The sequence below is a fragment of the Arachis stenosperma genome, chromosome 7, assembly GCF_014773155.1.
Source record: "Arachis stenosperma cultivar V10309 chromosome 7, arast.V10309.gnm1.PFL2, whole genome shotgun sequence".
Taxonomy (NCBI): domain Eukaryota; kingdom Viridiplantae; phylum Streptophyta; class Magnoliopsida; order Fabales; family Fabaceae; genus Arachis; species Arachis stenosperma.
This window is the reverse complement of record NC_080383.1, coordinates 20,547,627-20,567,016: the sequence shown is the minus strand read 5'-3', so window position 1 is coordinate 20,567,016 and position 19,390 is coordinate 20,547,627. Positions and strand designations below refer to the sequence as shown.

The 19,390-nt window shown below is 38.6% G+C and overlaps 1 non-coding gene across 1 annotated transcript; it reads left to right on the top strand.

Annotated features, from left to right (window-relative positions):
• Window positions 1-16,375: 16,375 nt before the first annotated feature.
• LOC130943031 (small nucleolar RNA R71) lies at window positions 16,376-16,483 on the top strand. Its single transcript, XR_009071569.1, has one exon. It is a non-coding gene; the product is annotated as a small nucleolar RNA R71 (small nucleolar RNA).
• The last annotated feature ends 2,907 nt before the right edge of the window (window positions 16,484-19,390 follow it).

The following is a 19,390-nucleotide window of genomic DNA, read 5'->3' as shown; positions in this document are numbered from 1 at the left end:
GTATTTGCGTCCCTTTGGGTTTCCTTTGGGGTTCTTCCTTATTTTATCATATGTATATATTGCTATGCTCGGACCGGTTATCTTCGCAGCCGGATCTTGAGTCTTGATATTCCTGTTTTTGACACTCATTTGTATATATATAATCTCGCGTTGGTTATCTTTGTTCATTACGTTAACGATCGGAGTGTGCGCTTTTGAGTTGCGATTTTTGTTTACCCCTTTTTCTATAAAGGCTCCTAGTTATAATCAATCATTCATACTACTATACGTACTAAATTTTTATTTTAGAGGTCGTAATACCTTGCCATCTCTGAATTATGACTTAAGCATAAGACTCTGTATGGTAGGGTGTTACAGTGTTAGTAATTGAATAATTAAATAGAAGAAGAAAAGAAAAGAGAAATTTCGAAAATAATTTTGAAAAAAGGGGTTAGTAATTTTCGAAAATTAAAGGTAAATTAAAATTTAAAACATGAAACATTTAGTTAATTAAAAAGAATTTTTGAAAAAGAGAGAGATATTTTCGAAAATAGAAGAGGGAGAAGTAGTTAGGTGGTTTTGAAAAAGATAAGAAACAAACAAAAAGTTAGTTAGTTGATTGAAAAAGATTTGAAATCAAATTTGAAAAAGATAGGAAGATAAAAAGTTAGATAAGATATTTTGAAATCAAATTTTTGAAAAATATAAAATTTTGAAAAGGATAAGATAAGATAAAAGTTTTTAATTTTTTTTTTAAAATTTGAAATCACTTACTTCACTAACAAGAAACTACAAGATAAGATTCTAGAACTTAAAGATTGAACCTTTCTTAACAAGCAAGTAACAAACTTCAAATTTTTGAATCAATCACATTAATTGTTAGCTAATTTTCGAAAATTTGATATAAAGATAAGAAAAAGATTTTGAAAATAATTTGAAAAATAATTTTGAAGTTTTCGAAAAATAGAAAAAAATTGAAAAAGATATGATTTTTGAAAAAGATTTTGAAAAGATAAGATTTTTTTTTAAAATTGAAATTTTGACTTGACTTGTAAGAAATAACTAATTTTAAAAATTTTTGACCAAGTCAACCCAAAATTTCGAGAATTTGGAGGGAAATAAGGAAAAGATATTTTTTATTTTTGAATTTTTAATTATGAGAGAGAAAAACAACAAAAATACTCAATGCATGAAATTTTTAGATCAAAACAATGAATGCATGCAAGAATGCTATGAATGTCAAGATGAACACCAAGAACACTTTGAAGATCATGATGAACATCAAGAACATAATTTTGAAAAATTTTTGATGCAAAGAAAACATGCAAGACACCAAACTTAGAAATCTTTAATGCATGGACTCTAACAAACAAAAAATGCATATGAAAAACAACAAACAACACAAAACAAGAAATCATCAAGATCAAACAAGAGGACTTATCAAGAACAACTTGAAGATCATGAAGAACACTATGAATGCATGGGATTTTTGAAAAATGCAAGAAAAATTTTAAAGCATGCAATTGACACCAAACTTAAAAATTGACTCAAGACTCAAACAAGAAACACAAAATATTTTTTATTTTTATGATTTTCTAATTTTTTTTTTAATTTTTATTAATTTTTTTGAAAATAAAGTTTAGAAAAATGAAAAATAAAAGAAAAATTTTGAAAAAGATTTTTGAAAAGAAAATTACCTAATCTGAGCAACAAGATGAACCGTCAGTTGTCCATACTCGAACAATCCCCGGCAACGGCGCCAAAAACTTGGTGGACGAAATTGTGATCCATATTCTTTAAGTTGTACTCCTTGTACTTTTATGGAATTTGAAATTGGCAAGAGTGAACACAACTCCGTTCAACTAACCAGCAAGTGTACTGGGTCGTCCAAGTAATAAACCTTACGTGAGTAAGGGTCGATCCCACAGAGATTGTTGGTATGAAGCAAGCTATGGTTACCTTGTAAATCTCAGTTAGGCAGATTAAATTTGTTTATGGTTTCGAAAATAGAAATAAGAAAATAGAAATAATAAAAGGGATAGAATACTTATGCAGATTCATTGGTGGGAATTTCAGATAAGCGAATGGAGATACTGTATGGCTCAAGAACGCTTACTTTCCTACTGCTTCAACTCAGTCTTTCTTACTTCTTTCCATGGCAAGCTGTGTATAGGGGTTCACTGTTCGACGATGGCTACTTTTAATCCTCTCGGGAAAATGGTCCTCTGCGGCTGTCACTCGCATGGCTAATCGTCTGGAGGCATCACACTGGCCGAAGGCTACATCCCATCCTCGCAGTGAAAACTACGCTCACGCGCTCTGTCACAGCACGGCTAATCACTGGTTGGTTCCCGCTCCTACTGGAATAGAATCCCTTGATTCTTTTGCGTCTGTCACTAACGCCCAGCACTTGCGAGTCTGAAGCACGTCACAGTCATTCATTATCGGAATCCTACTCGGAATACCACAGACAAGGTTAGACTTTCCGGATTCCCAGGATCCTACTCGGAATACCACAGACAAGGTGAGACTTTCCGGATCCTCATAAATGCCGCCATCTATCTAGCTTATACCACGAAGATTCTGTTGGGGAATCTAAGAGATACGCATTCAAGCTCTGTTGCATGTAGAACGGAAGTGGTTGTCAATCACGCACGTTCATAAGTGAGAATGATAATGAGCGTCACATAATCATCACATTCATCATGTTCTTGGATACGAATGAATATCTTGGAATAAGAATAAGAGAGATTTGAATAAAAGAAAATAGAATTGCATTAATACTTGAGGTATAGCAGAGCTCCACACCCTTAATCTATGGTGTGCAGAAACTCCACCGTTGAAAATACATAAGTAAAAGGTTCAGGCATGGCCGAATGGCCAGCCCCCATGATCTGAGAACTAATCGTCCCAAGATGTCTAATACACTAGTAAAAAGTTCTATTTATAATAAACTAGCTCCTAGGGTTTACATGAGTAAGTAATTGATGCATAAATCCACTTTCGGGGCCCACTTGGTGTATGTTTGGGCTGAGCTTGATCTATCCACGAGCTGAGGCTTTTCTTGGAGTTGAACTCCAAGTTATGACGTGTTTTGGGCGTTCAACTCCGGATCATGACGTTTTTCTGGCGTTTAACTCCAGACAGCAGCATGAACTTGGCGTTCAACGCCAAGTTACGTCGTCAATTTCCGAATAAAGTATGGACTATTATATATTGCTGGAAAGCCCTGGATGTCTACTTTCCAACTTCGTTGAGAGCGTGCCAATTGGAGTTCTGTAGCTCCAGAAAATCCATTTTGAGTGCAGGGAGGTCAGATTCCAACAGCATCAGCAGTCCTTTTGTCAGCCTTTTTCAGAGTTTTGCTCAAGTCCCTCAATTTTAGCCAGAATTTACCTGAAATCACAGAAAAACACACAAACTCATAGTAAAGTCCAGAAATGTGAATTTAACATAAAAACTAGTAAAAACATCCCTAAAAGTTGCTTGAACTTACTAAAAACTACCTAAAAACAATGCCAAAAAGCGTAAAAATTATCCGCTCATCACTTAATCAGGAAGATCTATGACTACCAGATAGCTAGGCGACTCCAGTAGATGATGCAGGACATTCGTCAGGGGCGTGACCACATCACGATTTAGCTCCGTCCAAATCTTAAGAAGTAACCGGATGTCCATTTTAGTACTGATGAGGGGGTTCAAGCGTTTCCGTCTGATGAACTGAACTAACGGCTTCGCCGAGGTCATCGGAGTACACTGGTAGGTCAACGACGTTCATGAAAAAGAAGACTTGATCAAGCCATTTGACGTACTTCAAGTCTAGGAGTAGATATTACGTCCCAACCTATCTACTAATTAGATTAGTAGTGGGTTAGTGTCAATGGGTATCAAATTGATCACCAAGGGTTCTCAAATCACCAATTCATTGAGACCCAATGACTTAAGGTCACTCAATCCCCTTAGCCTAGGCCAAGAGTAAAGAAAACTACTCAAAAACTAGTGAAAGCATTTTAACAAACACCTAGAGTGCAAGAAAAGTAAACATCATCAAATGCAAGAATTAGCAAAACCCATAACTATCATAAACAAGAAATCAACAATAACAATGAAGATAAATATAGAAGAGCATGGAAACATAAAATTGCATTAAAGAAAAATAAGATCCAACAATTGTTCATAAACATAAAAGAGAGCAAAACAAGAAATTAACAAGAGAAACTAAGAAGATTAAGACAATAGAACAATAAAATATCAAGAGAGTTGAAATCAAAACAAGAATTGAAAGATAAATTTGAGAGTGATTAACCTAACTTTACCCTAATTTCTATCCTAAATCTAGAGAGAGGAGAGAGCCTCTCTCTCTAGAATTCTACTCTAAAACATGATGAAAACTAAACTATGACTACTTGGTTCATTTCTCCCTCAATCCTTGGGTTCAATAGCATCAGAAATGAGTTGGATTGGACCCAAAATGAGCTAGAAATCGCTGGCCACAAATTGCTCTTTAAAAATCACGTGCAACATCAGCGCGTACGCATATGGTGCACGTACGCGTCCTTAGACGTTAAGCAACTATGGCAAATTTTATATCATTTTAAAGCCCTGGATGTTAGCTTTCCAACGCAACTAGAACCGCCTCATTTGGACCTCTGGAGCTCAAGTTATGGTTGATTGAGTGCGAAGAGGTCAAGCTTGACAGCTTTACGGTTCCTTCATTTCTTCACGAGTTCTCCCACTTTGCATGCTTTTTTCCTCACTTCTTCCATCCAATACTTGCCTTATGAACCTAAATCACTCAACAAATACATCAAGGCATCGAATGAAATTAAGGTGAGTTAAAATCACCAATTTAAGGGCCTAAAAAGCATGTTTTCACAATTAAGCACAATTCAAGGGAGAATTACAAAACCATGCTATTTCATTGAATAAATGTGGAAAAAATTGATAAAACTCTCCAAATTAAGCACAAGATAAACCACAAAATTGGGATTTATCAACCTCCACACCTCCACATTAGCGGCTTCATTTGCCTCTGCTTCTGCCACCAGCCTTGCAGATCTTGAGGAAGTTGTCGATTTAAGGAAGGAGGTGCAGAAGCTCACAGAGAAGCTTCACCAACAAGCTCAGCAGTCTAAGCAGAGGTACAACAAGCTCCTTGCACGCGTGAAAGACACCGATGCCATTAGGTCGAAGCTGATGGAAAAGCTAGATCTGCTAGAGCGTTTGTGATATCAGATGGCAGTGTACAACAACCAAATGCGCATTGGAGGTAGCGGCGCTGCTATTACTAGCGGTGGTGCGGTGGCGCTTCTAGTGGGGCACTGACATCATCACCCACTACAAGAAAAATGTTGAGTATCATTGAAAAAATGAAAATAATCTGACGATAAGTTAATTACCATTGGATTTATCGTCAGAAATAATCAGACCATATAAATCTCATCGATAAATGGTTATTACTGGTGTAAAAAAATGTTGTTTCACGCACTATTACAGTCGGATTATTCCTATGATAAATCTGACGGAAATGTCAAATTTTTTAACAAAATTTGAAATAAATGGTCAATTTTAATTTTAAATTTAAATTTACTTTTAATATAATTAATGTTCAATTCATAAATAATGAAAATTTATTATTTAAAATAAATAATACAATGTTCAAATAAATTAAAAGTCAAGTACATCAAATAAATACAATAAAACAATAAAACAAAACAGAAATAACTACAGATCTAGATAGTCCTCGTCGTCATCATTGTTGTCGGTCCCGTGGTCCTGAGTTGATGGCACAGAAGGCGGTGATGTCCGTCTACCACCCACAGGACCGCTGCCACCAGCAGGACTGGTGCTGCCACAAGTAGGGTCAATGCGATCGGCGTGCATCTGGGCCTGATACACCTCCATCTAAGCCTCTGTACGCTGAAGTCGCTCCAGCAACTCCCTCCACTCCAGCCTAAGCTCATTTGTAGACGTCACGTGGGTAAGGATCTCCTAATACCTCTGATGATAATCGTTTAGCTCTTGAGCTTGCTGGTTAAGGCTGCGTTGGAGCTCCTGCACATGCAGCCTCAAATCCACGCCCTCCTCGGGCTCAACGGGTTGACTGATGGCAGAGCCTGACGACGGCCTCAACGTGGAGGTGCAGATATAGCTGGCGAAGAACGACCCCATCCCGTATACTCGGTTCTTGTACGACGCTGAGGCGGTCTCGCACATCGAGATCGACGACTGAAGCTGCAGAGCCATCGGTGGCATCCTCCCCACTTTGCTGAGAGCCTGAGACAACTTAGTCGTAGCCTCTAGTTTCTGTGTGTAGAACTCCTGTGTAATTAACACAAGTTATTGTGATTAGTACGACAGATATATATTTAATCTCTAATAATTTTATAGCAGAAAATAATCAGATGTATGTTTACTCACCTAATGGTCCTGTGACCGCTAGTAAGCAAATCTCTCTTTGTTCTCTTTCAGCATGTGGGTGTACTTGAACGTCTCCATCAATGTCACCTCGTGATCCAATGACTTTGACTATACATGTTACATTGAAATAATATGATTAGGATGCCTAGTAATGATATGCAAAAGAATATATCTAAGTTATTAACATAATTAAAGTCACTACATAGCAGCTATACCTTAGTCTTCATGAAGGTCGCTAAGCCGCCAGTATACTTGGACGACTCGGCCGATGCCCTGTTAGCTCTGTTGGTGAGACACCGATGCCTGAACCTCTCATCGGTCTTTGATAAACCACTATCTTATGGTTTACAATGTGCTTAATTGTGTGGTTTTATCATGGTCTTTACCCACTTATTCATATAATTAGCATGCATTTATATTTCCTTCCTAAAATTATTACATGATTGAAAACATGCTTCTTTGGTCTTAATTTAGCTAATCTTAATCCTCTCTTATTACCATTCGATGCCTTGATTTGTGTGTTAAGTGTTTCAGGCTTTATAGGGCAGTCTCCCAATGAACTAACAGAGCGTTCTTTACATCCAATCGAAGCCAGGTCATTAGGTGCTCCCGCCCCTGACGAACATCATCCAGCATCTGCTAGAGCCACCGACCCATTTTATGGTCGAATATCTTCCTGGTGGTCGGATTGTGCTCAACGTCCCATATAAAGTGCAGCCATAACAAAGAAACTTTAAAATTAGTTAAGCAAGATAGAAGATATAAACTAGCTAAAAAGGTTTGAAACTAAAAAAAAAGTAATTACCGTCCATTTCTAAAACCATCGCTCCCTGGTCTCAGCAGGGATCTTCTTGTAGCTAGAACATGGATGGTCGTACATCAGCTTGATGACATTGGTCATCTCCTAAGTACACGCATTGTTGTTCAGCAGAAACCTAACAACAACCCACAAACAAAACAATATGATAATTCCATAATCAGGGAACCAAATAAACCTAAATCCACTAAACATGAATCAATTTTCAAGAACTTTCATCAATAACCATAATCAGTAAATAGGAAACAATAACTAGATTCCCAAATAAACCTAAATCTACTAAATAGGAATTAATTTTCAGGAACTTTCAGCAATAACTATAATCAATAAACAGGAAACAATAACCAAGCAATCAAATAAATCTAAATCCACTAAACAAGAATAAATTTTTAGGAACTTTCAGTAATAACCATAATCAGTAAACAGGAAACACTAACCAGGTAACCAAATAAATATAAATCCACTAAACAGGAATTAATTTTCATGGACTTTTAGCAATAACCATAACCAATAAATAGGAAACACTAACTAGGCAACTAAATAAACCTAAATCCACTAAAATAGAATCAATTTTCAGGCACTTTCAGTAGTAACAATAATTAAGAAATATATAAGACTCAAAGTGATACTTATTCAGTGCCGCCATCAGGCCAAATGGTCAACCATACGATGGGAGATGGTGGAGGGGAATCAGCTGCCTCACTTCCATGAAAGGACTCTAGGGCCGTGGCTTCCATCGCTGGAGACGGTGTCGCCATGGTAGCGAGTTGCTAAATGGTAGGAGGCGGCATCGTTGCAATAGATGGAGGCACGTAGTTGGGGTTAGGGATCATGATGAACGACTGGTCGGCTAAACCCACAACTTGTGACGTCACCGGGGTTGTCAGAGTAGAGGGAGGGGATCCAGAAGTCTAGGGGGTACCAGAAGAAACCCTTCCTCTACCCCGACCACGACTATGACCACAATAGTAGCTTGATCTGAAATACCTCTACCGGTCATCATATCTGCAAATAGCATACCAATTAACAGAAATTCAAAACAACAAATGAACAATAAATTAAAATAATACAAACACAGAAATTCATATCATTGAACTCTTCGCATGAAAAAGCACAAAAAACACAAAATAGCATTGACGACCAGACTTGGTATACTTGTTTGAAAACTAAAATAATAACTAGTAAATAAATGCAACTATTTCTATAAACCAAATAAGGTATATCTTTGACATATGGAGTGGTATAAAGTGATACTAAACTCGTGAGTAAATGTTACTAGTGTGCATAGTTAGGTGACATTGTTCCATGTGTTACGTTATTTGAAAATGAAATCTTGGCAAAAAATGATAATGAGAATAAAAAAAGCATGAGTTAATAAAATGAGGTAGCATACAATACTTATGAGTTAAATAAGAACATATTCTCACTATATAAGCATTTAAATTTTGACAGAAGTGGAAAAGATAAAAGAGATCAAAACAGAACAGATCAAATAGAGAAAATAAATCGAAGCATGTCTAAATTTTATACACATGTTTATAGAAAAAAGCAAATTGTAACTGTGAGTATGAACCTAGGCACATTGGACAAAAAAAAGCACATTGTAAAACAAATAGACATTTAATTATTTTCAACAGACTATTAGCCCAACGCAGCCTAGGGATTACATCTGTATTCTTGTTTTTGTGTTTTGTTTCATGAAAGTATACAATCATCAAGGCATAGAGGCAACCATCAATCGATTTTTTCTTTATCAAGTGGTGCTCGCTTATGCCCTTAATGATGAATTCTAGGACATGGCCACCATAGTTCCACTCCCTTATATTGTCCAGACGAAAAATTGGAGGCATGTGGACCGGAGAAACTTTGTTTATCGTTGTCGGCAATAAGAATGCAATTTGAATATAGAGGATGAAAAACCTCTTAAACATAAGGCGATCTTCATCAATGTCAACACCAATATCCATCATCTCATCTGTCAGATTCTTCAACGTTTTGCCCTGGAACCTTCTAAAAACTTCTTTTTTCTCCTCAGATAACTCTTTAAAATTAACTTTTTCTGGAAACAGGACCCCCTACAGAAGTAGCAAAATAATATCTCTAATTCACTTAAAATACACCGAAATACCAGTCATATACACCTCAATTTATTTTTTAATTACATGAGATAATATGAGTTCAAAATAATAGATTACAAAGAATGCAAGTATAAAGGTTTTGTGCAATCAGTTACTAGATGCATTCAAGCCAATTGCAGCTCCTTTATTTTTAGGGTTGATGGTCAATTTACCGTACCAAGTATCTAATTTGTTTGTTCCCCCACTGAAGCTATATGCCAACTGCTTCAAGAGTTTATGTGGCAGATTCATCGGTGGGATGTGCATCAAACCATCAAATTCCAATTCTCGGACGATGACTTTCTTTTCTTCGCTCATGTGTTAAAACTTTTCATTCAATAGTCTTGTTGAGAATCTCAAATCTTTGGTTTGTTGTAAAGAAACGAAACGAGAATAATTTAAATAAGCTATATTTATACAAAGAAAATTTGAGTTGGTCTATGATATATGTCTGCTTACATTGTATTTTTTTCCATCAGGTTCTTGCTTGCCATTTTTACTACAAGGAATAAATCAAAATATCATTAATAGATAAAAAACATCAACAGTTACACTCGAATTCGATTGATATACACCCAAATACCAGTCACATACACCAAAATACCAGTCATATATACTTTTATAAGTTTTTGGATTACATGACATTATATGAGTTCAAAATTATATTCAAGTCAACTAAACCTGTATAAAATGACACCAGAAGCACAAGTCAATACTCTATTTCTAGTTACACTAGGTATAGAATAACAGCACCAGTTACACTCCAATTCGATTGAAATACACCTAAATACCAGTCACATTGGTGCACGAAATTGTGATCACTACTTTTACACGAAACAATCCCCGGTAATGGCTCCAAAGACTTGGTGCTCAATACCATGGCATAAACACAACTTCGCACAACTAACCAGCAAGTGCACTGGGTCGTCCAAGTAATAAACCTTACGCGAGTAAGGGTCGATCCCACGGAGATTGTTGCTATGAAGCAAGCTATGGTCACCTTGTAAATCTCAGTCAGGCAGACTCAAATGGGTATAGATGATGAATAAAGCATAAAGATAAAGATAGAGATACTTATGTATATCATTGGTGAGAGCTTCAGATAAGCGTATGAAGATGCCTTCCCTTCCGTCTCTCTGCTTTCCTACTGCCTTCATCCAATCCTTCTTACTCCTTTCCATGGCAAGCTCATGTAGGGTTTCACCGTTGTCAGTGGCTACCTCCCATCCTCTCAGTGAAAACGTTGCCTATGCTCTGTCACAGCATGGGTAATCATCTGTCGGTTCTCGGTCAGGCCGGAATAGAATCCATCGATTCTTTTGCGTCTGTCACTAACGCCCCGCCTGCTAGGAGTTTGAAGCACGTCACAGTCATTCAATCATTGAATCCTACTCAGAATACCACAGACAAGGTTAGACCTTCCGGATTCTCTTGAATGCCGCCATCAGTTCTCGCCTATACCACGAAGACTCTGATCTCACGGAATGGCTGGCTCGTTTGTCAGGCGAGCACTCGGTTGTCAGGCGATCAACCATGCATCGTGTAATCAGAAATCCAAGAGATAAACACTAGAGCCTTGTTGCTTTATAGAACAAAGTGGTTGTCAGTCACTTTGTTCATAAGTGAGAATGATGATGAGTGTCACGGATCATCACATTCATCAAGTTGAAGAACAAGTGATATCTTGGACAAAGAACAAGCGGAATTGAATAGAAGAACAATAGTAATTGCATTAATACTCGAGGTACAGCAGAGCTCCACACCTTAATCTATGGTGTGTAGAAACTCCACCGTTGAAAATACATAAGAACAAGGTCTAGGCATGGCCGAATGGCCAGCCTCCCAAAGTGATCAAAGATCTAAAGAAAAAGGTTCCAAAGATCAGATGATCTCAAATACAATAGTAAAAGGTCCTACTTATAGAAAACTAGTAGCCTAAGGTGTACAAAGATGAGTAAATGACATAAAAATCCACTTCCGGGCCCACTTGGTGTGTGCTTGGGCTGAGCAATGAAGCATTTTCGTGTAGAGACTCTTCTTGGAGTTAAACGCCAGCTTTTATGCCAGTTTGGGCGTTTAACTCCCATTTTGGTGCCAGTTCCGGCGTTTAACGCTGGGAAATCTGAAGGTGACTTTGAACGCCAGTTTGGGCCATCAAATCTTGGGCAAAGTATGGACTATCATATATTGCTGGAAAGCCCAGGATGTCTACTTTCCAACGCCGTTGAGAGCGCGCCAATTGGGCTTCTGTAGCTCCAGAAAATCCACTTCGAGTGCAGGGAGGTCAGAATCCAACAGCATCTGTAGTCCTTTTCAGTCTCTGAATCAGATTTTTGCTCAGGTCCCTCAATTTCAGCCAGAAAATACCTGAAATCATAGAAAAATACACAAACTCATAGTAAAGTCCAGAAAAGTGAATTTTAACTAAAAACTAATAAAAATATACTAAGAACTTAACTAAAACTACCAAAAACATACTAAAAACAATGCCAAAAAGCATACAAATTATCCGCTCATCACAACACCAAACTTAAATTGTTGCTTGTCCCCAAGCAACTGAAGATCAAATAAGATAAAAAGAAGAGAATATGCAATGAACTCCAAAAACATCTATGAAGATCAGTATTAATTAGATGAGCGGGGCTTTTAGCTTTTTGCCTCTGAATAGTTTTGACATCTCACTCTATCCTTTGAAATTCAGAATGATTGGCTTCTTTAGGAACTCAGAATCCAGATAGTGTTATTGATTCTCCTAGTTAAGTATGATGATTCTTGAACACAGCTACTTATTGAGTCTTGGCCGTGGCCCAAAGCACTCTGTCTTCCAGTATTACCACCGGATACATACATGCCACAGACACATAATTGGGTGAACCTTTTCAGATTGTGACTCAGCTTTGCTAAAGTCCCCAACTAGAGGTGTCCAGGGTTCTTAAGCACACTCTTTTTGCCTTGGATCACAACTTTATTTCTTTCTTTTTCTTTTTCTTTTCTCTTTTTTTTTTCGTTTTCTTTTCTCCTTTTTTTCGTTTTTCTCCCTTTTTTTTTTGTATTCACTGCTTTTTCTTGCTTCAAGAATCATTTTTATGATTTTTCAGATCCTCAGTAACATGTCTCCTTTTTCATCATTCTTTCAAGAGCCAACATTCATGAACCACAAATTCAAAAGACATATGCACTGTTCAAGCATACATTCAGAGAACAAAAGTGTTGCCACCACATCAATATAATTAAACTGTTATAAAATTCAAAATTCATGCAATTCTTATCTTTTTCAATTAAGAACAATGTTTATTTAAGAAAGGTGATGGATTCATAGGACATTCATAACTTTAAGGCATAGACACTAAGACACTAATGATCACAAGACACAAATATAGATAACCATAAGCATAAAATTCGAAAAACAGAAGAATAAAGAACAAGGAAATCAAAGAACGGGTCCACCTTAGTGATGACGGCTCTTTCTTCCTCTTGAAAATCCTAAGGAGTGCTTGAGCTCCTCAATGTCTCTTCCTTGTCTTTGTTGCTCCTCTCTCATGATTCTTTGATCTTCTCTAATTTCATGGAGGAGAATGGAGTGTTCTTGATGCTCCACCCTTAGTTGTCCCATGTTGGAACTCAACTCTCCTAGGGAGGTGTTAATTTGCTCCCAATAGTCTTGTGGAGGAAAGTGCATCCCTTGAGGCATCTCAGGGATCTCATGATGAGAGGGGTCTCTTGTTTGCTCCATCCTTTTCTTGGTAATGGGCTTATCCTCATCAATGGGGATGTCTCCCTCTATGTCAACTCCCACTGAATAACAGAGGTGACAAATGAGGTGAGGAAAGGCTAACCTTGCCAAGGTGGAGGACTTGTCCGCCACCCTATAGAGTTCTTGGGCTATAACCTCATGAACTTCCACTTCTTCTCCAATCATGATGCTATGAATCATGATGGCCCGGTCTAGAGTAACTTCGGACCGGTTGCTAGTGGGAATGATTGAGCGTTGGATAAACTCCAACCATCCTCTAGCCATGGGTTTGAGGTCATGCCTTTTCAATTGAACCGGCTTCCCTCTTGAATCTCTCTTCCATTGAGCGCCCTCTTCACAAATGTCAGTGAGGACTTGGTCCAACCTTTGATCAAAGTTGACCCTTCTTGTGTAAGGATGCTCATCTCCTTGCATCATAGGCAAGTTGAATGCTAACCTTACATTTTCCGGACTAAAATCCAAGTATTTCCCCCGAAACCTAGTAAGATAATTCTTTGGATCCGGGTTCACACTTTGATCATGGTTCTTGGTGATCCATGCATTGGCATAGAACTCTTGAACCATCAAGATTCCGACTTGTTGAATGGAGTTGGTGAGCACTTTCCAACCTCTTCTTCGGATCTCATGTCGGATCTCCGGATATTCACCCTTTTTGAGTGAAAAGGGGACCTCGGGGATCACCTTTTTCAAGGCCACAACTTCATAGAAGTGGTCTTGATGCACCCTTGAGATGAATCTATCCATCTCCCATGACTCGGAGGTGGAAGCTTTTGCCTTCCCTTTCCTCTTTCTAGAGGTTTCTCCGGCCTTAGATGCCATAAATGGTTATGGAAAAACGAAAAAGCAACGCTTTTACCACACCAAACTTAAAATGTTTGCTCGTCCTCGAGCAAAAGAAGAAAGAAGAGAGTAGAAGAAGAAGAAATGAGGAAGAAGGGAATGGCTTTGTGTTCGGCCAAAGAGGGGGAGAAGTGGTGTTTAGGTTGTGTGAAAATGAAGGGGTGAAGAAGGGTATATATAGGAAAAGGGGGCTCATGGTTCGGTCATGTATGGGTGGGTTTGGGAGGGAAAGTGGTTTGAATTTGAATAGTGAGGTAGGTGGGGTTTTATGAAGGATGGATGTGAGTGGTGAAGAGAAAGATGTGATTTAATAGGTGAAGGGTTTTTGGGGAGGAGATGTTGAGGTGATTGGTGAATGGGTGAAGAAGAGAGAGAGTGGTGGGGTTGGTGGGGATCCTGTGGTGTCAAGGAAAAGTCATCCCTGCACCAAATGGCATTCAAAATCACGTTTTGAGCCATTTCTGGTGCCCCTTTCTGGCGTTAAACGCCCAGAATGGTGCCAGACTGGGCGTTAAACGCCCAACTGCTAACCTCACTGGCGTTTAAACGCCAGCAACATCTTCCTCCAGGGTGTGCTATTTTTCTTCCTGTTTTTCATTCTGTTTTTGCTTTTTCAATTGATTTTGTGACTTCTCATGATCATCAACCTACAAAATAAAATAAAATAACAAAAGAAAATAGATAAAATATAACATTGGGTTGCCTCCCAACAAGCGCTTCTTTAATGTCAGTAGCTTGACAGAGGGCTCTCATGGAGCCTCACAGATACTCAGAGCAATGTTGGAACCTCCCAACACCAAACTTAGAGTTTGAATGTGGGGGTTCAACACCAAACTTAGAGTTTGGTTGTGGCCTCCCAACACCAAACTTAGAGTTTGACTGTGGGGGCTCTGTTTGACTCTGATTTGAGAGAAGCTCTTCATGCTTCCTCTCCATGGTGACAAAGGGATATCCTTGAGCCTTAAACACAAAGGATTCTTCATTCACTTGAATGAACAGTTCACCTCTATCAACATCAATCACAGCCTTTGCTGTGGCTAGGAAGGGTCTGCCAAGGATGATGTTTTCATCCATGCACTTCCCAGTCTCTAGGACTATGAAATCAGTAGAGATGTAATGGCCTTCAATCTTCACCAAAACATCCTCTACAAGTCCATAAGCTTGTTTTCTTGAATTGTCTGCCATCTCTAGTGAGATTCTTGCAGCTTGTACCTCAAAGATCCCTAGCTTCTCCATTACAGAGAGAGGCATGAGGTTTACACTTGACCCTAAGTCACACAGAGCCTTCTTGAAGGTCATGGTGCCTATGGTACAAGGTATGGAAAACTTCTCAGGATCTTGTTTCTTTTGAGGTAATTTCTGCCTAGACAAGTCATCCAGTTCTTTGGTGAGCAAAGGAGGTTTGTTCTCCCAAGTCTCATTTCCAAATAACTTGTCATTTAGCTTCATGATTGCTCCAAGGTATTTAGCAACTTGCTCTTCAGTGACATACTCATCATCTTCAGAGGAAGAATACTCATCAGAGCTCATGAAAGGCAGAAGTAAGTCCAATGGAATCTCTATGGTCTCATTTTGAGCCTCAGATTCCCATGGTTCCTCATTGGGGAACTCAGTGGAGGTCAGTGCACGCCCATTGAGGTCTTCCTCAGTGGCGTTCACTGCCTCACCTTCCTCTCCAAATTCGGCCATGTTAATGGCCTTGCACTCTCCTTTTGGATTTTCTTCTGTGTTGCTTGGAAGAGTACTTGGAGGGAGTTCAGTAACTTTCTTGCTCAGCTGTCCCACTTGTGCCTCCAAATTCCTGATGGAGGACCTTGTTTCAGTCATGAAACTTTGAGTGGTTTTGATTAGATCAGAGACCATGGTTGCTAAGTCAGAGGGGTTCTGCTTAGAATTCTCTGTCTGTTGCTGAGAAGATGATGGAAAAGGCTTGCCATTGCTAAACCTGTTTCTTCCACCATTATTGTTGTTGAAACCTTGTTGAGGTCTCTCTTGATTCTTCCATGAGAAATTTGGGTGATTTCTCCATGAAGAATTATAGGTGTTTCCATAGGGTTCTCCTAGGTAATTCACCTCTTCCATTGAAGGGTTCTCAGGATCATAAGCTTCTTCTTCAGATGAAGCATCCTTAGTACTGCTTGGTGCATTTTGCATTCCAGACAGACTTTGAGAAATCAAATTGACTTGTTGAGTCAATATCTTGTTCTGAGCCAAAATGGCATTCAGAGTGTCAATCTCAAGAACTCCTTTCTTCTGATTAGTCCCATTGTTCATAGGATTTCTTTCAGAAGTATACATGAATTGGTTATTTGCAACCATTTCAATGAGCTCTTGAGCCTCTGTAGGCGTCTTCTTCAGATGAAGAGATCCTCCAGCAGAGCTATCCAAAGACATCTTGGATAGTTCAGAGAGACCATCATAGAAAATACCTATGATGCTCCATTCAGAAAGCATGTCAGAAGGACATTTTCTGATTAATTGTTTGTATCTTTCCCAAGCTTCATAGAGGGATTCTCCATCCTTTTGTCTGAAGGTTTGGACTTCCACTCTAAGCTTACTCAATTTTTGAGGTGGAAAGAACTTTGCCAAGAAGGCATTGACTAGCTTTTCCCATGAGTCCAGGCTTTCTTTAGGTTGTGAGTCCAACCATATTCTAGCTCTGTCTCTTACAGCAAAAGGGAATAGCATAAGTCTATAGACCTCAGGGTCTACCCCATTAGTCTTGACAGTGTCACAGATTTGCAAGAATTCAGCTAAAAACTGATGAGGATCTTCCAATGGAAGTCCATGGAACTTGCAATTCTGTTGTATCAGAGAAACTAATTGAGGCTTAAGCTCAAAGTTGTTTGCTTCAATGGCAGGGATAGAGATGCTTCTCCCATAGAAATCAGGAGTAGGTGCAGTAAAGTCACCCAGCACCTTCCTTGCATTGTTTGCATTGTTGTTGTTTTCGGCTGCCATGTCTTCTTCTTCTTTGAAGAATTCGGTCAGGTCCTCTACAGAGAGTTGTGCCTTAGCTTCTCTTAGCTTTCGCTTCAAGGTCCTTTCAGGTTCAGGGTCAGCTTCAACAAGAATGCCTTTGTCTTTGTTCCTGCTCATATGAAAGAGAAGAGAACAAGAAAATGTGGAATCCTCTATGTCACAGTATAGAGATTCCTTGAGGTGTCAGAGGAAAAGAAAAATAGAAGGAAGAGGTATAAAATTCGAACTTATCAATGAAAGATGGAGTTCGAATTGTGCATTGAGAAGGAGTGATACTCCATAAATAGAAGGATGTGAAAAGAGGGGAAGAAAATTTTCGAAAATTAAGTGAAAAAGTTTGAAAACATTTTGAAAAACTTTAGTTGATTTTCGAAAATCAAGAGTGAAAAAAAATCAAGTAATTTTTTTGAAAAAAAATCAAGTAATTTTTTTTTGAAAAAGATTTTGAAATGAGAAGTTAAAAAGATTTGATTGAAAATTATTTTGAAAAAGATGTGATTAAAAAGATATGATTGAAAAGTTATGGTTTTAAAAAGATGTGATTGAGAAGATATGATTTGAAAACAATTTTAAAAAGATTTGATTTTAAAAATTAATGACTTGCCTAACAAGAAAAGATATGATTCAAACATTAGACCTTTCTCAACAGAAAAGGCAACATACTTGAAATGTTCAATCAAATCATTAATTGTTAGTAAGTATCTTTGAAAAAGGAAAGAAATTGATTTTGAAAACATTTGATTGAAAAGATTTGATTTGAAAAAGATTTGATTTTGAAAAACTTTGAAGACTTGAAAAAAATTTGATTTGAAAACAAAATCCTCCCCCTTGTGCCATCCTGGCGTTAAACGCCAGAATGGATAACGCCCAGAATGGTATCCATTCTGGCGTTTAACGCCCAAAATGCTACCTTTCTGGGTGTTAAACGCCCAACCAGGTACCCTGGCTGGCGTTTAAACGCCAGTCTGTCCTTCTTCACTGGGCGTTTTGAACGCCCAGCTTTTTCTGTGTAATTCCTCTGCTGCATGTTCTGAATCTTCAGTCCCCTGTACTATTGACTTGAAAATAGAACCAAGATCAAATAAACAAGGCATGCAAGACACCAAACTTAAAATTAGACACTAGACTCAAACAAGAAACATAAAATTTTTTTTGATTTTTATGGTTTTATAAATTTTTTTGTGTTTTTTTCGAAAATTATATGAAAATAGAAAATGAAGGTTTCAGAATTCTCAATTTGAATTCCAGGAATCATTGCAATGCTAGTCTAAGACTCCGGTCCAGGAATTAGACATGGCTTCACAGCCAGCCAAGCTTTCAAAGAAAGCTTCGGTCCAAAACACTAGACATGGCCAATGGCCAGCCAAGCCTTAGCAGATCATTGCTCCAATAGCAAGATTGATGGAAATCAACAAGCTATTGTGATGATAAGTTGAAACCTCGGTCCAATAAGATTAGACATGGCTTCTCAGCCAGCCAGATTTCAAAAGATCATCATGAAACACTAGAACTCATTTTTAAGAACTCTGAAGAAAAATACCTAATCTAAGCAACAAGATGAACCGTTAGTTGTCCATACACAAACAATCCCCGGCAACGGCGCCAAAAACTTGGTGTTGTTGCCGGGTCAAAACTTGGCACTGTTATTGCAGGGAACAAATGCGAAACTGTAGTTAGGACATTTAATTCCCCGGCAACGGCGCCAAAAACTTGGTGCATGAAATTGTGATCACTACTTTTACACGAAACAATCCCCGGTAATGGCTCCAAAGACTTGGTGCTCAATACCATGGCATAAACACAACTTCGCACAACTAACCAGCAAGTGCACTGGGTCGTCCAAGTAATAAACCTTACGCGAGTAAGGGTCGATCCCACGGAGATTGTTGCTATGAAGCAAGCTATGGTCACCTTGTAAATCTCAGTCAGGCAGACTCAAATGGGTATAGATGATGAATAAAGCATAAAGATAAAGATAGAGATACTTATGTATATCATTGGTGAGAGCTTCAGATAAGCGTATGAAGATGCCTTCCCTTCCGTCTCTCTGCTTTCCTACTGCCTTCATCCAATCCTTCTTACTCCTTTCCATGGCAAGCTCATGTAGGGTTTCACCGTTGTCAGTGGCTACCTCCCATCCTCTCAGTGAAAACGTTGCCTATGCTCTGTCACAGCATGGGTAATCATCTGTCGGTTCTCGGTCAGGCCGAAATAGAATCCATCGATTCTTTTGCGTCTGTCACTAACGCCCCGCCTGCTAGGAGTTTGAAGCACGTCACAGTCATTCAATCATTGAATCCTACTCAGAATACCACAGACAAGGTTAGACCTTCCGGATTCTCTTGAATGCCGCCATCAGTTCTCGCCTATACCACGAAGACTCTGATCTCACGGAATGGCTGGCTCGTTTGTCAGGCGAGCACTCGGTTGTCAGGCGATCAACCATGCATCATGCAATCAGAAATCCAAGAGATAAACACT